We start from the raw sequence: 13,280 nt of genomic DNA, 5'->3' as shown, positions 1-13,280 counted from the left end.
GACGGGCGAAACGGCCTCTTTTTGTGCTGTAACTATTCTATGATTGAGGGATAAATATTGACCAGGACACCAGGGAGAACTCCCCTGGTCTTCTTCAAATTAGTGTCTTCTAAAGTCTCATCTGAAAACATCAGCCTAAATTTTGTGCTCTCATCTCTGGAGTTGGACTTGAACTTACAACCTGTGCAAAGACGAGAGTGCTAGCAACTGAGCCACAGCTGTTACTCTAACTATGATAGTAAAGATAAAATAACATGGCATGTGTAAATCCATAATTTGTTCCAATGTTTATCAACATATATATTGTCATAGATTCCACACTTTATTTCTATGGCATCAACTTTATTTTCCAATTTAGCCACTGAAACCATGTCCTAGTTCATAGAATCATAGAAATTTTACAGCACCAAAGGAGGCCATTGAGCCCATTGTACTTATACTGGCTCTTTGAAAGACCCATATCCCAGCTCGACACCATCCAGGACAAAGCAGCCTTCTTGATTGGTGCTCCATCCATAAACATTCACTCCCTTCACCACCGACGCAGTGGCAGCAGTGTGTACCATCTACAAGATGCACTGCAGCAACTCACCAAGGCTCCTTAGACAGCACCTTCCAAACCCGCGACCTCTACCAACTAGAAGGACAAGGGCAGCAAATGCATGGGAACACCACCACCTGCAATTTCCCCTCCAAGTCACACACCATCCTGACTTGGAACTATATCGCTGTTCCTTCACTGTCGCTGGGTCAAAAGCCTGCAACTCCCTTCCTAACAGCACTGTGGGTGTACCTGCATCACATGGACTGCAGAGGTTCAAGAAGGCAGCTCACCACTACCTTCTCAAGGGCAATTAGGGATGGGCAATAAATACTGGCCTAACCAGCACGCCCACATCCCATGAATGAATAAAAAACATCCCCGCTTTTTGTCCATAATCCTGCAAGTTTCTCATCCTCAAGTAATTGCCCAACTCCCTTTTAAAATTATTTATCTAATCAGCATTCACCACCTGTTCAGGTACAGTGTTCCAGATCCTATCAACTGTTTGAAAAAAATTCTCATCTCCTCTTCAGATCATTTGCTAATGGTTTTAAATCTATGATCTCTAATTATTGATCTACTGTCCAAAGGAAATAGTTTTTCTCTCTCTACTCTATCAAAACCTCTCACCATCTTGAAAACCTCTATTAGGTCACTGCTTAACCTTCTCTATTCGTAGGAGAAAAGTCCTAACTTTTCCAACCACTCCTCATATCTAAAGTCCGTCATCCCTGGGAACATCCTGGGAATCTTCCTCTGTATCGTTTCTAAGGCCTTTATATCTTCGCTGAAGTGTGGTGCCCAGAACTGTCTACAATACTCCAACTGATCCTTAACCAGTGATTTATGATGTTCCAGCCTGATCCTTTTGCTTTTATATTCAATGCCTCTATTTAAAAATCCAAGTAACCCATATGCTATTTTAACCTTATCAACTTGTCATGCCATCTTTAAGGATGTGTGTACACCAAGGTTTCTGCTCATCTACATTTTTCAAAATCGTGCCATTTACATTATACTGTTTTTCCATAGTAGTCCTTCCAAAGTGCACACTTCACACTTCTCCACATTGAAGTCAATCTGCCATGCTTCTGCCTATTTCACCATCCTGTCTGTCATGCTGAAGCCTATAACTATCCTCTTCGCTATCTACTACTTTGTAAAAGTCCATTGCATCTGCAAACTTTACAATGCTGCTCAATACGCCCGAGTCTAGATCGTTCATAAAAATTAAGAGAGTAATTGACCCAAAACTGACCTTTGGGGATCACCACTGCAAGCCACCGACCAATCTGAAAACATCCATCCACCACCATCCTCTGCTTCCTGTCACTGAGCCAATTTCATATCCACACCATCACTTTCCCCTTAATTCCATGAGTTTCTATCTTAGTAACAAGCCTCCTCTGTGGTACATTGTCGAATTCCTTTCCAAATACCATATATGTGGACCTTTAGCACGACATTCTCTGTTACCGCATCAAAGACTTCAATCAAGTTAGTCAGACATGAGTTATCATTAGCAAATCCATGCTGGCTCTTCTTGATTAACACATTCCTTTCCAAATTAAAATTTATTTTGTCCCTGATCATGGTTTCCAATAACTTTACCACCACTGATGTTAGGCTGACTGGCATGCAGTTTCTTGGTTTACCCCTCTCTCCTTTCTTGAATAATGGTATATTAGATACCTTCCAGTCCACCAGTCCTGTATCCAATGAATATTGAAAGATTGTGAGCAATGCCTCTGCTATTCCTTCCATTGCTTCTTTCAGTGACCTCAGATGCATTCCATTGGGACCAGGTGACTTATTTCTATCCAGAAACTGTTACTTCATAAAAACAACTAATGTTATGAATCACTTTGGTTAAATTGGATTTGATCCTTAATCCTCACCTCAATAACCAAGTCAAGTGGCTGGGTCAAAATCCTGGAACTACCTAGCTAACAGCACCATGGGTGCAACAACACTTACATGGACTGCAGCCGTTCAAGGCGGCGGCTCACCACCACCTTCTCGAGGATAATTACGGATGGATAATAAATACTGGCTCTGCCAGAGACACCCACATCCCATGAATGAATAAAAACATACTCATTAGCAAAGGCCACTAACAGGATATATATTTTTTAGTTCTTACACAATGACCAACAGTGGTTAAACAATTTTCATAAACATGTTAATATGAGCACTGATGTCATAATAGCAGAAGCTAATTTTCCAAGATTTGTCATGCTAAAGCAAGAAAGCAGCTACACACCTGACCACATTTCCATGACAGTATACAGAAAACACAATGAGCCGCTCTGAACTCTCTTATTGTGAGAAGCAATCAACTAGTCTTTTAGAAAATTTATTTTCTTTAGGAAAATCAAAACATCGAATCAAGATTTCATAAATTGGCATTCGGTTTTTCCATTTCCCGCATCAAGGAAAAATGAGCTGAAGCTTAAGCTAGAATAGCTGTATCCAAAATGAATTATCACAGCTCGTAATCCCTCCCTGAATAAAGGATCTCTTCCACACAACTACTGGTTTCAACGTCATTAACATTCATACATTGACGAAAAGCATGCATCTCTTATGACAAGATTTATACAGTGCTTATGATATAAAAGCTTGCCACAACAGTTCAGCCCTAACAGAGGACTAAAGAAATGTCTACCAGGCTATTAGTGTCAAAACCGGGTTAGACACATAGGGCTGAATTTTACTGGCCCCTTGACGCTGTGGGTCGTGGTACAGGAGATGGTAAAATTCTGCAGGGAGAGGCCCACCTCGACCCGCAACGTTGAGAAGGGCCCAAAGCAAATTACTGGCTGCAGGGGGACCTTGGTGTGACCCTCCCCGCCGCTTGGCGGCGACACCCCAATTAGAATATGTAAAACGGTACTTACCTCTGCAGACTATGCAGCCCGCCGCCTCTCCATACACACATCGTCATTTTATATAGAACAGGTGGCCGTCACGTGCCATCCCGTTCACGATTAGAAAAGCCGGTGGGTCATCAGAAGCAGAAGGTTTCGCTAATGAAGCTAAGTTCTGATATTTAGGGGTCTCACTCTGCATACAGAAAGGGAGGAGGGAGGGGGGGTTATTCAGGGGTCTCATTCTGTAAACTGGAAGGGAGGATGGGGGGGGGTTCAGTGGTCTCACTGCATACTGGAAGGAGGTCATAGAGTTATACAGCACAGCAACAGGCCCTTTGGCCCATTGTGCCTGTGCCGGCCATCAAGCATCTCTCTATTCTAATACCATTTTCCAGCACTTGGCCCGTAGCCTTGTATGCTATGGCATTTTAAGTGCTCATCTAAATACTTCTTCAATGTTGTGAGGGTTCCTGCCTCTACCACCCCTTCAGACAGTGTGCTCCAGATTCCAACCACCCACTGGGTGAAAAGGTTTTTCCCCAAAGCCCTTCTAAACCTCCTGCACCTTACCTTAAATCTATGCTCCCTGGTTATTGACACCTCCTCGAAGGGAAAAAGTTTCTTCCTATCTACCCTATCAATGCCCCTCATAATTTTGTATACCTCAATCAGATCCCCCCCTTTGCTCTGAGGAAAACAACCCTAGCCTATCCAGTTTCTCTTCATATTGAAATGCTCCAGCTCAGGCAACATCCTGGTGAATCTCCCCTGCACCCTCTCCAGTGCAAACACATCCTTCCTATCGTGTGGCGACCAGAACTGCACACAGTACACCAGCTGTGGCCTAACTAGCATTTTATACAGCTCCATCATAACCTCCCTGCTCTTATATTCTATGCCTCGACTAATAAAGGCAAGTATCCCATATGCCTTCCTATCCACCTTATACAAAGAACAGTACAGCACAGGAACAGGCCATTCGGCCCTCCAAGCCTACGCCGATCTTGATGCCTGCCTAAACTAAAACCTTCTGCACTTCTGTATCTCTCTATTCCCATCCTATTCATGTATTTGTCAAGATGCCTCTTAAACATCGCTATCGTACCTGCTTCCACCACCTCCCCCGGCAGCAAGTTCCAGGCACTCACCACCCTCTGTGTAAAGAACTTGCCTCGCACATCCCCTCTAAACTTTGCCCCTCTCACCTTAAACCTATGTCCCCTAGTAACTGACTCTTCCACCCTGGGAAAAAGCTTCTGACTATCCACTCTGTCCATGCCGTTCATAACTTTGTAAACCTCTATCATATTGCCCTTCCACCGCCGTCGTTCCAGTGAAAACAATCCGAGTTTATCCAATCTCTCCTCATAGCTAATGCCCTCCAGACCAGGCAACATCCTGGTAAACCTCTTCTGTACCCTCTCCAAAGCCTCCATGTCCTTCTGGTAGTGTGGCGACCAGAATTGCATGCAATATTCTAAGTGTGGCCTAACTAAGGTTCTGTACAGCTTATCTACTTGTGCTGCTGCCTTCAGTGATTTATGGACAAGTACACCAAGGTCCCTCCGATCCTCTGTACTTCCTAGGGTCCTACCATCCATTGTAAATTCCCTTGCCTTGTTTGCCGCCCCAAAATGCATCACCTCACACTTCTCAGGATTAAATTCCATTTGCCACTGCTCCGCCCATCTCACCAGCCCATCTATATCGTCCTGTAATCTAAGTCTTTCCTCCTCACTATTTACACCACCAATTTTTGGGTCATCTGCGAACTTACTGATCATACTTCTTATATTCACGTCTAAATCATTAATGTACACTATAAACAGCAAGGGTCCCAGCACCGATCCCTACGGTACACCACCGGTCACAGGCTTCCAATTGCAAAAACAAACCTCGACCATCACCCTCTGCCTCCTGCCACTAAGCCAATTTTGGATCCAATGTGCCAAATTGCCCTGGATCACCACCTTAACCAATCTCCCATGCGGGACCTTATCAAAAGCCGTACTGAAGTCCATGTAGACTACATCAACTGTTTTACCCTCATCTACACATTTGGTCACCACCTTGAAAAATTCAATCAAGTTTGTTAGACATGATCTCCCCCTGACAAAGCCATGCTGACTATACTTGATTAATCCCTGCCTCTCCAAGTGGAGATTAATCCTGTCCCTCAGAATTTTTTCCAATAGCTTCCCTACCACTGATGTTATACTGACTGGCCTGTAATTACCTGGTTTATCCCTGCTACCCTTCTTGAATAATGGCATCACATTCACTGTCCTCCAGTTCTTTGGCACCTCTCCTGTGACCAGAGAGGATTTGAAAATTTGTGTCCGAGCCCCTGCTATTTCCTCCCTTGCCTCACATAACAGCCTGGGATGCAACTCATCTGGGCCTGGGGATTTATCCACTTTTAAGCCCACTAAAACCTCCTCCCTTTCAATGCTAATTCATTCAAGTATATCACAATCCCCCTCCCTTATCTCTACACCTACATCATCCTTCTCCATAGTGAATTCAGATCAAAAGTAATTATTTAAAGCCTCACCTACATCCTCCGGCTCCACCCATAGATTGCCACTTTGGTCCCTAATGGGCCCTACTCTTTCCCTGCTAATCCTCTTGCCCATAATATACTTATAAAACGCCTTGGGATTTTCCTTTATCGTGCCCGCCAGTGTTTTTTGATGCCCCCTCTTTGCTCTCCTAATTACTTTTTTAAGGAGGGAGGGGGGAATATTCAGGGGTCTCATTCTGCATTGGAAGGGAGGAGGGAGGGGGTTGCGGATTACTGGAGGGAAAGCTCTGTAGGCATGAAGGGAGTACCCTCCCTCCGTAAAGAGTGTACGCTCTGTGTTTGTTTGTGTGTGAAGGAGCAATGGCACTCTAGTCACAATGTGTTTGGGGAGGGTGCCAGAAAGGGTAGCAGCATTAAGGTTATATGGATGGTGGGGGCAATTGATGCAGCTGGTAGAATCTTGATGTGGTCATGCTGTGCCACCCTGAGTGTTAGCCAAGATGGACAATGCCATGCCACGCCACATAGTTGATCCATGAAAGCAGCTGATGAACCCGTCAACATATATCCCTGCTCTTTTAGGAACCTTCGAATAAAGGGTTCAACTTTATTTATCACATGGAAATGGATATCATCTTACATTGTGCGAGATCCTCTGCTCATGAGGATCCATATGCGCCGGAGCCAAAATCAACAGACAGATGCGGTCCACGTAGAAGCCCCCGGTCGTGAGCAGCAGCCCCCAAAGTGAGCTCGCCATTACAACTGCCGTGCATCTACAGGTCCCACATGACATCGGATGTCAGAGCGCCAGAGTCAGAGGTGATTGCACATGTAAAGAGGGTGGTAACACGTCCTGTGCCATGCTCAACGATGACCTGCAGCCCATGGGTTTCGGTGGACATCCTATGCCTGTGGTCCTCACAGTGGCAACGGTTCTCAAGCTTGATGCCTATGCAGCTTTTCAGCGGCCCACAGGAGAATTCTGTAGGGTTGCACAGTCAGCAGTGCACCGCTGCATCAGGCAGGTCACCAATGCCCTGCACCGGAGGGCCAGTGAGTATGTTCGCTTCAGGACGGACTATCACAGCCAGGCCCAGAGGGCCATCGGTTTCGGCACCATTGCTGGAGAACCACAGGTTTTGATCCTCATCGACTGCACCCATGTGGCCATCAGGCCTCCCGCCAGGCTATCACCTGCAGACGTCACGATTAAAGGAATCCTCTTAATCGTGGTGAAGCAGTTATGTGATCACCGGAGATGCTTCATGCCAATCTATGCCCGCTTCTCAGGCGGTTGCCATGACACCTGGGTCCTGCATAAGTTCCAGCTGCCACTGCTGTTCGCTGAACTGGCTCAGATGGAGGGGTGGCTTCTTTTTGGAGACAAGGGTTATCCCTTGCAGACATGACTCCCGACAGCAGTAAGAGACCCCACCACTGCTGCACAGGAGAGATACAACGGTAGCCACTGAGCTACAAGAGCCACCACTGAGCAGGCTATCGGCATGCTGAGAGAACACTTCCAATGCTTGGATGGACAGGGTGATGCCCTGTACTACGGGCCAAAAAAGCCAGCTCCTTTCTTTGCTGCTTGTTGTGCTCTGTACAACTACGCACCCAATAGGGGGCAGGCCTGGCATGATAAGGAGAGATGTCAACAGGATTCTTCCTTGGACTATGAGGACGCTGAGGACCTACAAAATCAAAGACACATGGGAGGGCAGATGGCACCCAGGCTCTGCATGCAAGGCTAGCAGTGAGCTAGGGATGAGCTCTGCAAGCCACACATTACCTTCACTTACCTGCTGTACAGCAGTCCACATCTGCAACATCCCTGTGCAAACCATAAGAGGCAGCAGCTGACTGAGCCAATGTCCGTGTCACTGCATCCGTGGAGACGCTCATGAGTAATGGTGGCATGACAATTATGTTACTGCATACGTTGGCTCTCCTGAAGGAACAACGGTGCATAGGGATGTGACATTGGCGCTACATGCTGGCACACATCAGTCACACAGAGAAAAGGACACACATGTTGGTGAGGAACGTTTAGTGAAAGAGATATTAACATTGCTGTGACACCCATACATTTACATTTGTGTCAGTGTGTTCTCTGTAAATGGAGAGGTTGTCCCTTCTTGGTGCAACCTCTGCGCTAGCAGCCTGACTGGAGGAAAGCTGCTGATCTGATTGTCCTTTGGCTGTGGATGACTTTGGTGCTCATACCCTGTGCACATGAGGCCTAGAGCGCCCCGGCTGGCTGGGGGAGTGCTCGTTCATCCTCCATCCTCTTCTGGCATTGGACGCTTTGACACTGGATGGCCCCACGCCTACTCACCTCCTCTGCCATCTCCACCCAGGCTGCCTTGCTCAGGCGGGAGAATCTCTCCTTACAGTTGCTGGTGTAAAGGACCTCCCGCCTTCCCCGCACAGCCGGGAGGAGAGTGCGCAGGGAGGATTCGCTGCACTGTGGGACCACCCTCAAGCACCCCTCTGCCATCCTCGGCTTTTGGACTGGTCCTTTAAATGTAAAGGTGAATCCATTGTGTAACTGCTCTAACTTTGGCTGCACATGTTTGAAAACCAATACAGGACTAGTGAGGAAATCTGTGCTGTTGTCATGGTTTATCAACTATTACACATCGACACATGTTCACAAACACTTTGCTTCAGCAGCAGCCGATCATATTTATTGGAGTAATATTTCCAGTTGGCAATGCAGCTGGAATATGAACATATTTTCCTGTGTTTCTTAACACAGATTGTTTCATTGCAGTTACACGTATTTTTACATAACAGTTGGCAGAGAAATGAATACAGATTCCAAATGCATATTAGTCTGCGGCTTTTCTTAGTCAGATGATTAGAAGCCCATAGTATATAAATATTCTTCAATTATGGTTTCGGTTCTGTTGTGTATTTGCCTTTTATGGTACATTTAAGCCTCACGTCCTGGATTGTGCAAAATTAGGATTATTCATCCAGGTGGGGCATGCCTACAAGAAGCAATGTAACACTTGAGTGGAAGAAGAGGATGGGAACTTCACATGTCACTGGGACACAGCAGGGTAAGTATGTGGTAGCAAAGCAGAAAGTGCTGGGGAAACTCAGGTGGTCAGGCAGCATCTGTGGAGAGAGAAGCAGAGTTAACTTTCAGGTCTGTGAACTTGGTCAAAGACCTGAAAATTAACTCTGCTTCTCTCTCCACAGATGCTGCCAGACCTGCTGAATTTCTCCAGCATTTTCTGCTTTGCTGCGAGATTGACAGCAGCCCCACTCTTCAACAGTGAAGTAAGTATTTCTTTGACAGCTGTCAGGAAGCAGGTGCTGGGGCGCTTTAAATAGGGTCCAGCACCTCTGCACGGCTGTCAATAGGTTCCTCTGTGCCAGATGTCCCACCTCTCCCCACCTAATATCGGGAGTGGGGTGGGGTGGCTCGGCGCAGTGATGCTAATGAGCTCCCGCGCAAAATATCGTGGGGCTCGGTGGCGGCCGCTGAATGGGAGCACTCCGCCGGGTTCAAAGGGCGCCACCGCAGATCTCAATGCCCGAATAAAATTCAGCCCATAGGTTCCAAGGGGAAAGGAGGGAGGGAGCAAGTTGACTTTGCTCTAAGAATAGTTTTTAAAAATTCTTTCATGGGATTGACAACAAATGCTGGCCTTGCCAGCGTTGCCTATTCCTAATTGCGCTTGAAAACTGAGTGACTTGCTAGGCCATTTCGGAGGGCAGTTAAGAGTCAACCACATTGCTGTGGGTTTGGAGTCACCTGTAGGCCAGCCCAGGTAAGGAGGGCAGATTTCCTTCCCTAAAGAACGTTAGTAAACCAGATGGATTTTTACAACAATTGACGATAGTTTCATGGTACCATTACTGAGACTAGCTTTCAATTCCAGATTTTTATTAATTAATTGAATTTAAATTCCAACAACTGTTATGGTGGGATTTGAACCAGTGTCCGCAGGGCATTAGTCTGAGCCTCTGGACTACTACTTCATTACCACTGTCTCCCCTAATGTGTTGTAAGCCTGCTTCGGAGGAAATCCTCCACACAAAAAATAATCTCCTAATCCAGTAGAACTAATTAAAGCAGTGGGATCCATGGTCTCACACTTATAGTATGATGGCTTTACATATCCTTTGAAGGGAAGAAGTGTCCAAATCATTCTCCTTGATTAATCAGACAATATGCATACATCATTATTGAACTGAGGGGGTCATTGGGGGTTTAATGGAGTTTAGATTGGGGAAACTTTATTCAAACTCTGTTTGGTTTGTGGGAACTGCTGTCATAGGTGCTCCACTATTTTAACAAGGACATTAACCCATTTAGTTTTCATGGCTTAATGTTTTTATTAAAATAGCAAACCAAAAAAATTCATGCTGCTGCACCTGCTACTAATACTATACAGAGCAATCGATCGAAGCCTTATGCTTCTTTCTTTGCTGTCTACTCTCCAACTGTTGTGCTCAGGAAATTCAGACAGATAAATTGAGGGAGAAAGGAATCAAAGGTTATGCTGATAGGGTTAGATGAAGAAAGGCGGCAGGAAGCTCATGTGAAGCAGAAACACTGGCATAGATTAGTTGTGCCAAAGGGCCTGTTTCTGTGCTTTATGCTCTATGTAATACTGGAACAATGTATTAAACTGGAGAGCAACTTATTAATGCTGTAATAGTATTGTTGCGAGATGAAGTAGGTAATAGGAAAACTTTCTTTTGACCATTGAGTTTGTGGACAGGTTGGCAGAAAACAGTCACAAGAGGAGGTCACATGGAAGGGTGTATGCAAATTGGCTGCTGCCTTTGTCTACATTAAAAACAGTGATGACACTCCAAAAATACTTTATTGGCAGTGAAACATTCAAGGATGTCCTGAAGTCACAGAAAACACTATAGATCCAAGAGTTGGAGAGCTGTAGGAGATTGCATAGATAGGGAGGGGCGAAGCCATGGAAGAGTTTGAGAACAAGGTTGAGAATTTTAAAATCGAGGCGTTGCTTAACCAGGTGCCAATGTAGGTCAGCGAGCACAGGGATGATGGGTGAATGGGACTTGGTGCAAGTTAGGACACGGCAGCAGAGTTTTGGATAACTTTACACTTACAGAATAGGGTAGAATGTGGGAGGCCAGCCAAAAGTGTGTTGGAATAGTTAAGCCTAGAGGTCTAGCCTGCAAACAGCAACGTTTTAGTGTTATTAAAATTCATCCCTGCATTCAAATGAAGTTTGCCTTTCAACTAATTACCTGCATAGACTAACACTTAAATTTTCCAAGGCCCACCAACTACAATCCACACCCTTAGGCCCACAAGAAAAACCATATTACAGAACTTAAGAATCCGGGCCTGAAGGAACAAAAGTCAATTTATCCTTCAAACCTTGATGAACCAACTGGCTGAAGGAGGGGTAACACAGCATTTCCACAGAATTTAGAACATGATATGAAGATCAACATTGATGGGGCTTTTCTCGTTCCATTTCCAAGAGCATCTAAGTGGTGAGGCTGGATGGATTATCAGGAAGTACCCAGATTTCCTCAATAAGTCGGGGCAACATTTCATCTCACAATTCCAATATCTGCTGAAGTATTGTTAACAGCAACACTCTAAGAAGAACTGGAAACCCTTTCTGTAGCTGGATAAGAGATTTGGAATTATGTACGTCACAAAGTAAGTATACTATTTTGAATATGGAAAACTGTCGCTCTATTCTCTGACAACTGTCATTATCTTTAACTCTAGACCAACGCAATAGCAATTATTTCAAAATATATTCAAACAAACAAATAATAATAATAGGCATAGGTTGGACACAAGACTGTTGTACTACTTGACTTCACAGATTTTAACAGTTCCCTCTAGTGGATAACTAATCACATAAACTTACTTGAAGACAAAAGTGGGAATATTTTTAATACATGAATCAGAATCCAATATAGATGTCCATAATCTGCCTTTGAATATATCACTTGGAAATATATAGACAAAAATATTTAATTCTATCAACAGTATTTGAATATATACTCTGTTTCCCAAAGGTATGGAAATATATCCAGAATGATCATGTATTTTGCCTGCTCCACTATTCTAACTGGGATGCCAGTCCCATGGACAAAATACTCTGCCTTCAGGCCCAATGATATAGGAATTATAGTGCTCCCTGCAGTATTTGATCATCTCAGTCTACCACTTATGATCTTCTTCCCAAGCAGATAAGTATTCAACTCTCTTTCAAAGTTCATTAGTAGAGTGGTTCAAGAAGGTAGCTCACCACCAGCATCTCAAGGGCAATTACAGATGGCCAATAAATGCTGGACTTACTCTGATTTGTTGCCAGAAATGCCCACATCCCATGAATAAATAAATATAAAAAAGTAAATAAACAGCCATCAGTACTCCAAAAGGTAAACAGATACATAAGCTAGAGAAGCAGTATCCAAGATATAGTCCTCAGACCACATGCTATCCAGCCTATGAAGCACCTGTGACTGAAATGGAGCAGCAAATTCCAACAGTAACCCTGCTTCCACCACCTCCAAACAGGAATCTATCAACTCTCACTTCTTCATTTGCATGTGTTACACACTAGTGGACAACATTTCCTTGCCTGATTCTGGTTTCTACTTCCAACGTGAACACCTTGTCCTCTATCATGTGATGCATCCTGAGCCTTTAAAAAGATCTGATATAAATTGACTTTATAAATGAGATTATGGTCATGAGATAGATTAGTCAAGGTGACTAATTTGTTATTTTTTCACAGCGAAATGGACAAAATGACAGAAATCAATCCCAAATCAGCAAAAGAATCCGAGAATACCATGCAATAAAAATATAATAGCCCTGATAGGTTCTCCTACTCTACGGCTGTAACATCAGAGGACATCAGCAAAACCATACAGGAATCATACAAATGTCTTAAAAGTGTTTCTCTGGTTTAGCCATGGTTCAGTTGGTAGCACTCTTGCTTCTGAGTCAGAAGGTTCAAGTCCACCCCAGCAATTCTAGCTAAAAACCTAGACTGACACTCCCAATGGAGTGCTGCACAGTTAGAGGTGCTGCCTTTTGGGTACAACGATAAACCAAAGCCACGTCTACTCTCGCAGATGAACGCAAAAGATTCTATGGCATTATTTCAAAGAAGAGCAGGGGAAGTATCCCCAGCGGTCTGGCCAATATTTATCCCTCAACAAATATGACTAAAACAGATGATCTATTCATCATCTCTGCTGTTTTGGACCTTGCTGTGTACAAATTGGCAGCTGCATTTCCTAAATTACAATTACATTTCAAAAATACTTTATTGGCAGTAAAGCGCTTTGCGACATTCTGAGC

At 44.4% G+C, this 13,280-nt stretch overlaps 1 protein-coding gene across 10 annotated transcripts in view; it reads right to left on the bottom strand.

The window, feature by feature from the left end:
* The window catches only part of LOC137369760 (intermembrane lipid transfer protein VPS13B-like), a 1,379,747-nt gene that overhangs the window by 389,217 nt on the left and 977,250 nt on the right, over positions 1 to 13,280 (bottom strand). The window lies entirely within an intron of this gene.

The sequence above is a fragment of the Heterodontus francisci genome, chromosome 5 (genome assembly GCF_036365525.1).
Source record: "Heterodontus francisci isolate sHetFra1 chromosome 5, sHetFra1.hap1, whole genome shotgun sequence".
NCBI lineage: Eukaryota > Metazoa > Chordata > Chondrichthyes > Heterodontiformes > Heterodontidae > Heterodontus > Heterodontus francisci.
Note: the sequence above shows the minus strand (reverse complement) of the source record. Positions and strands in the feature narration are given on the sequence as shown.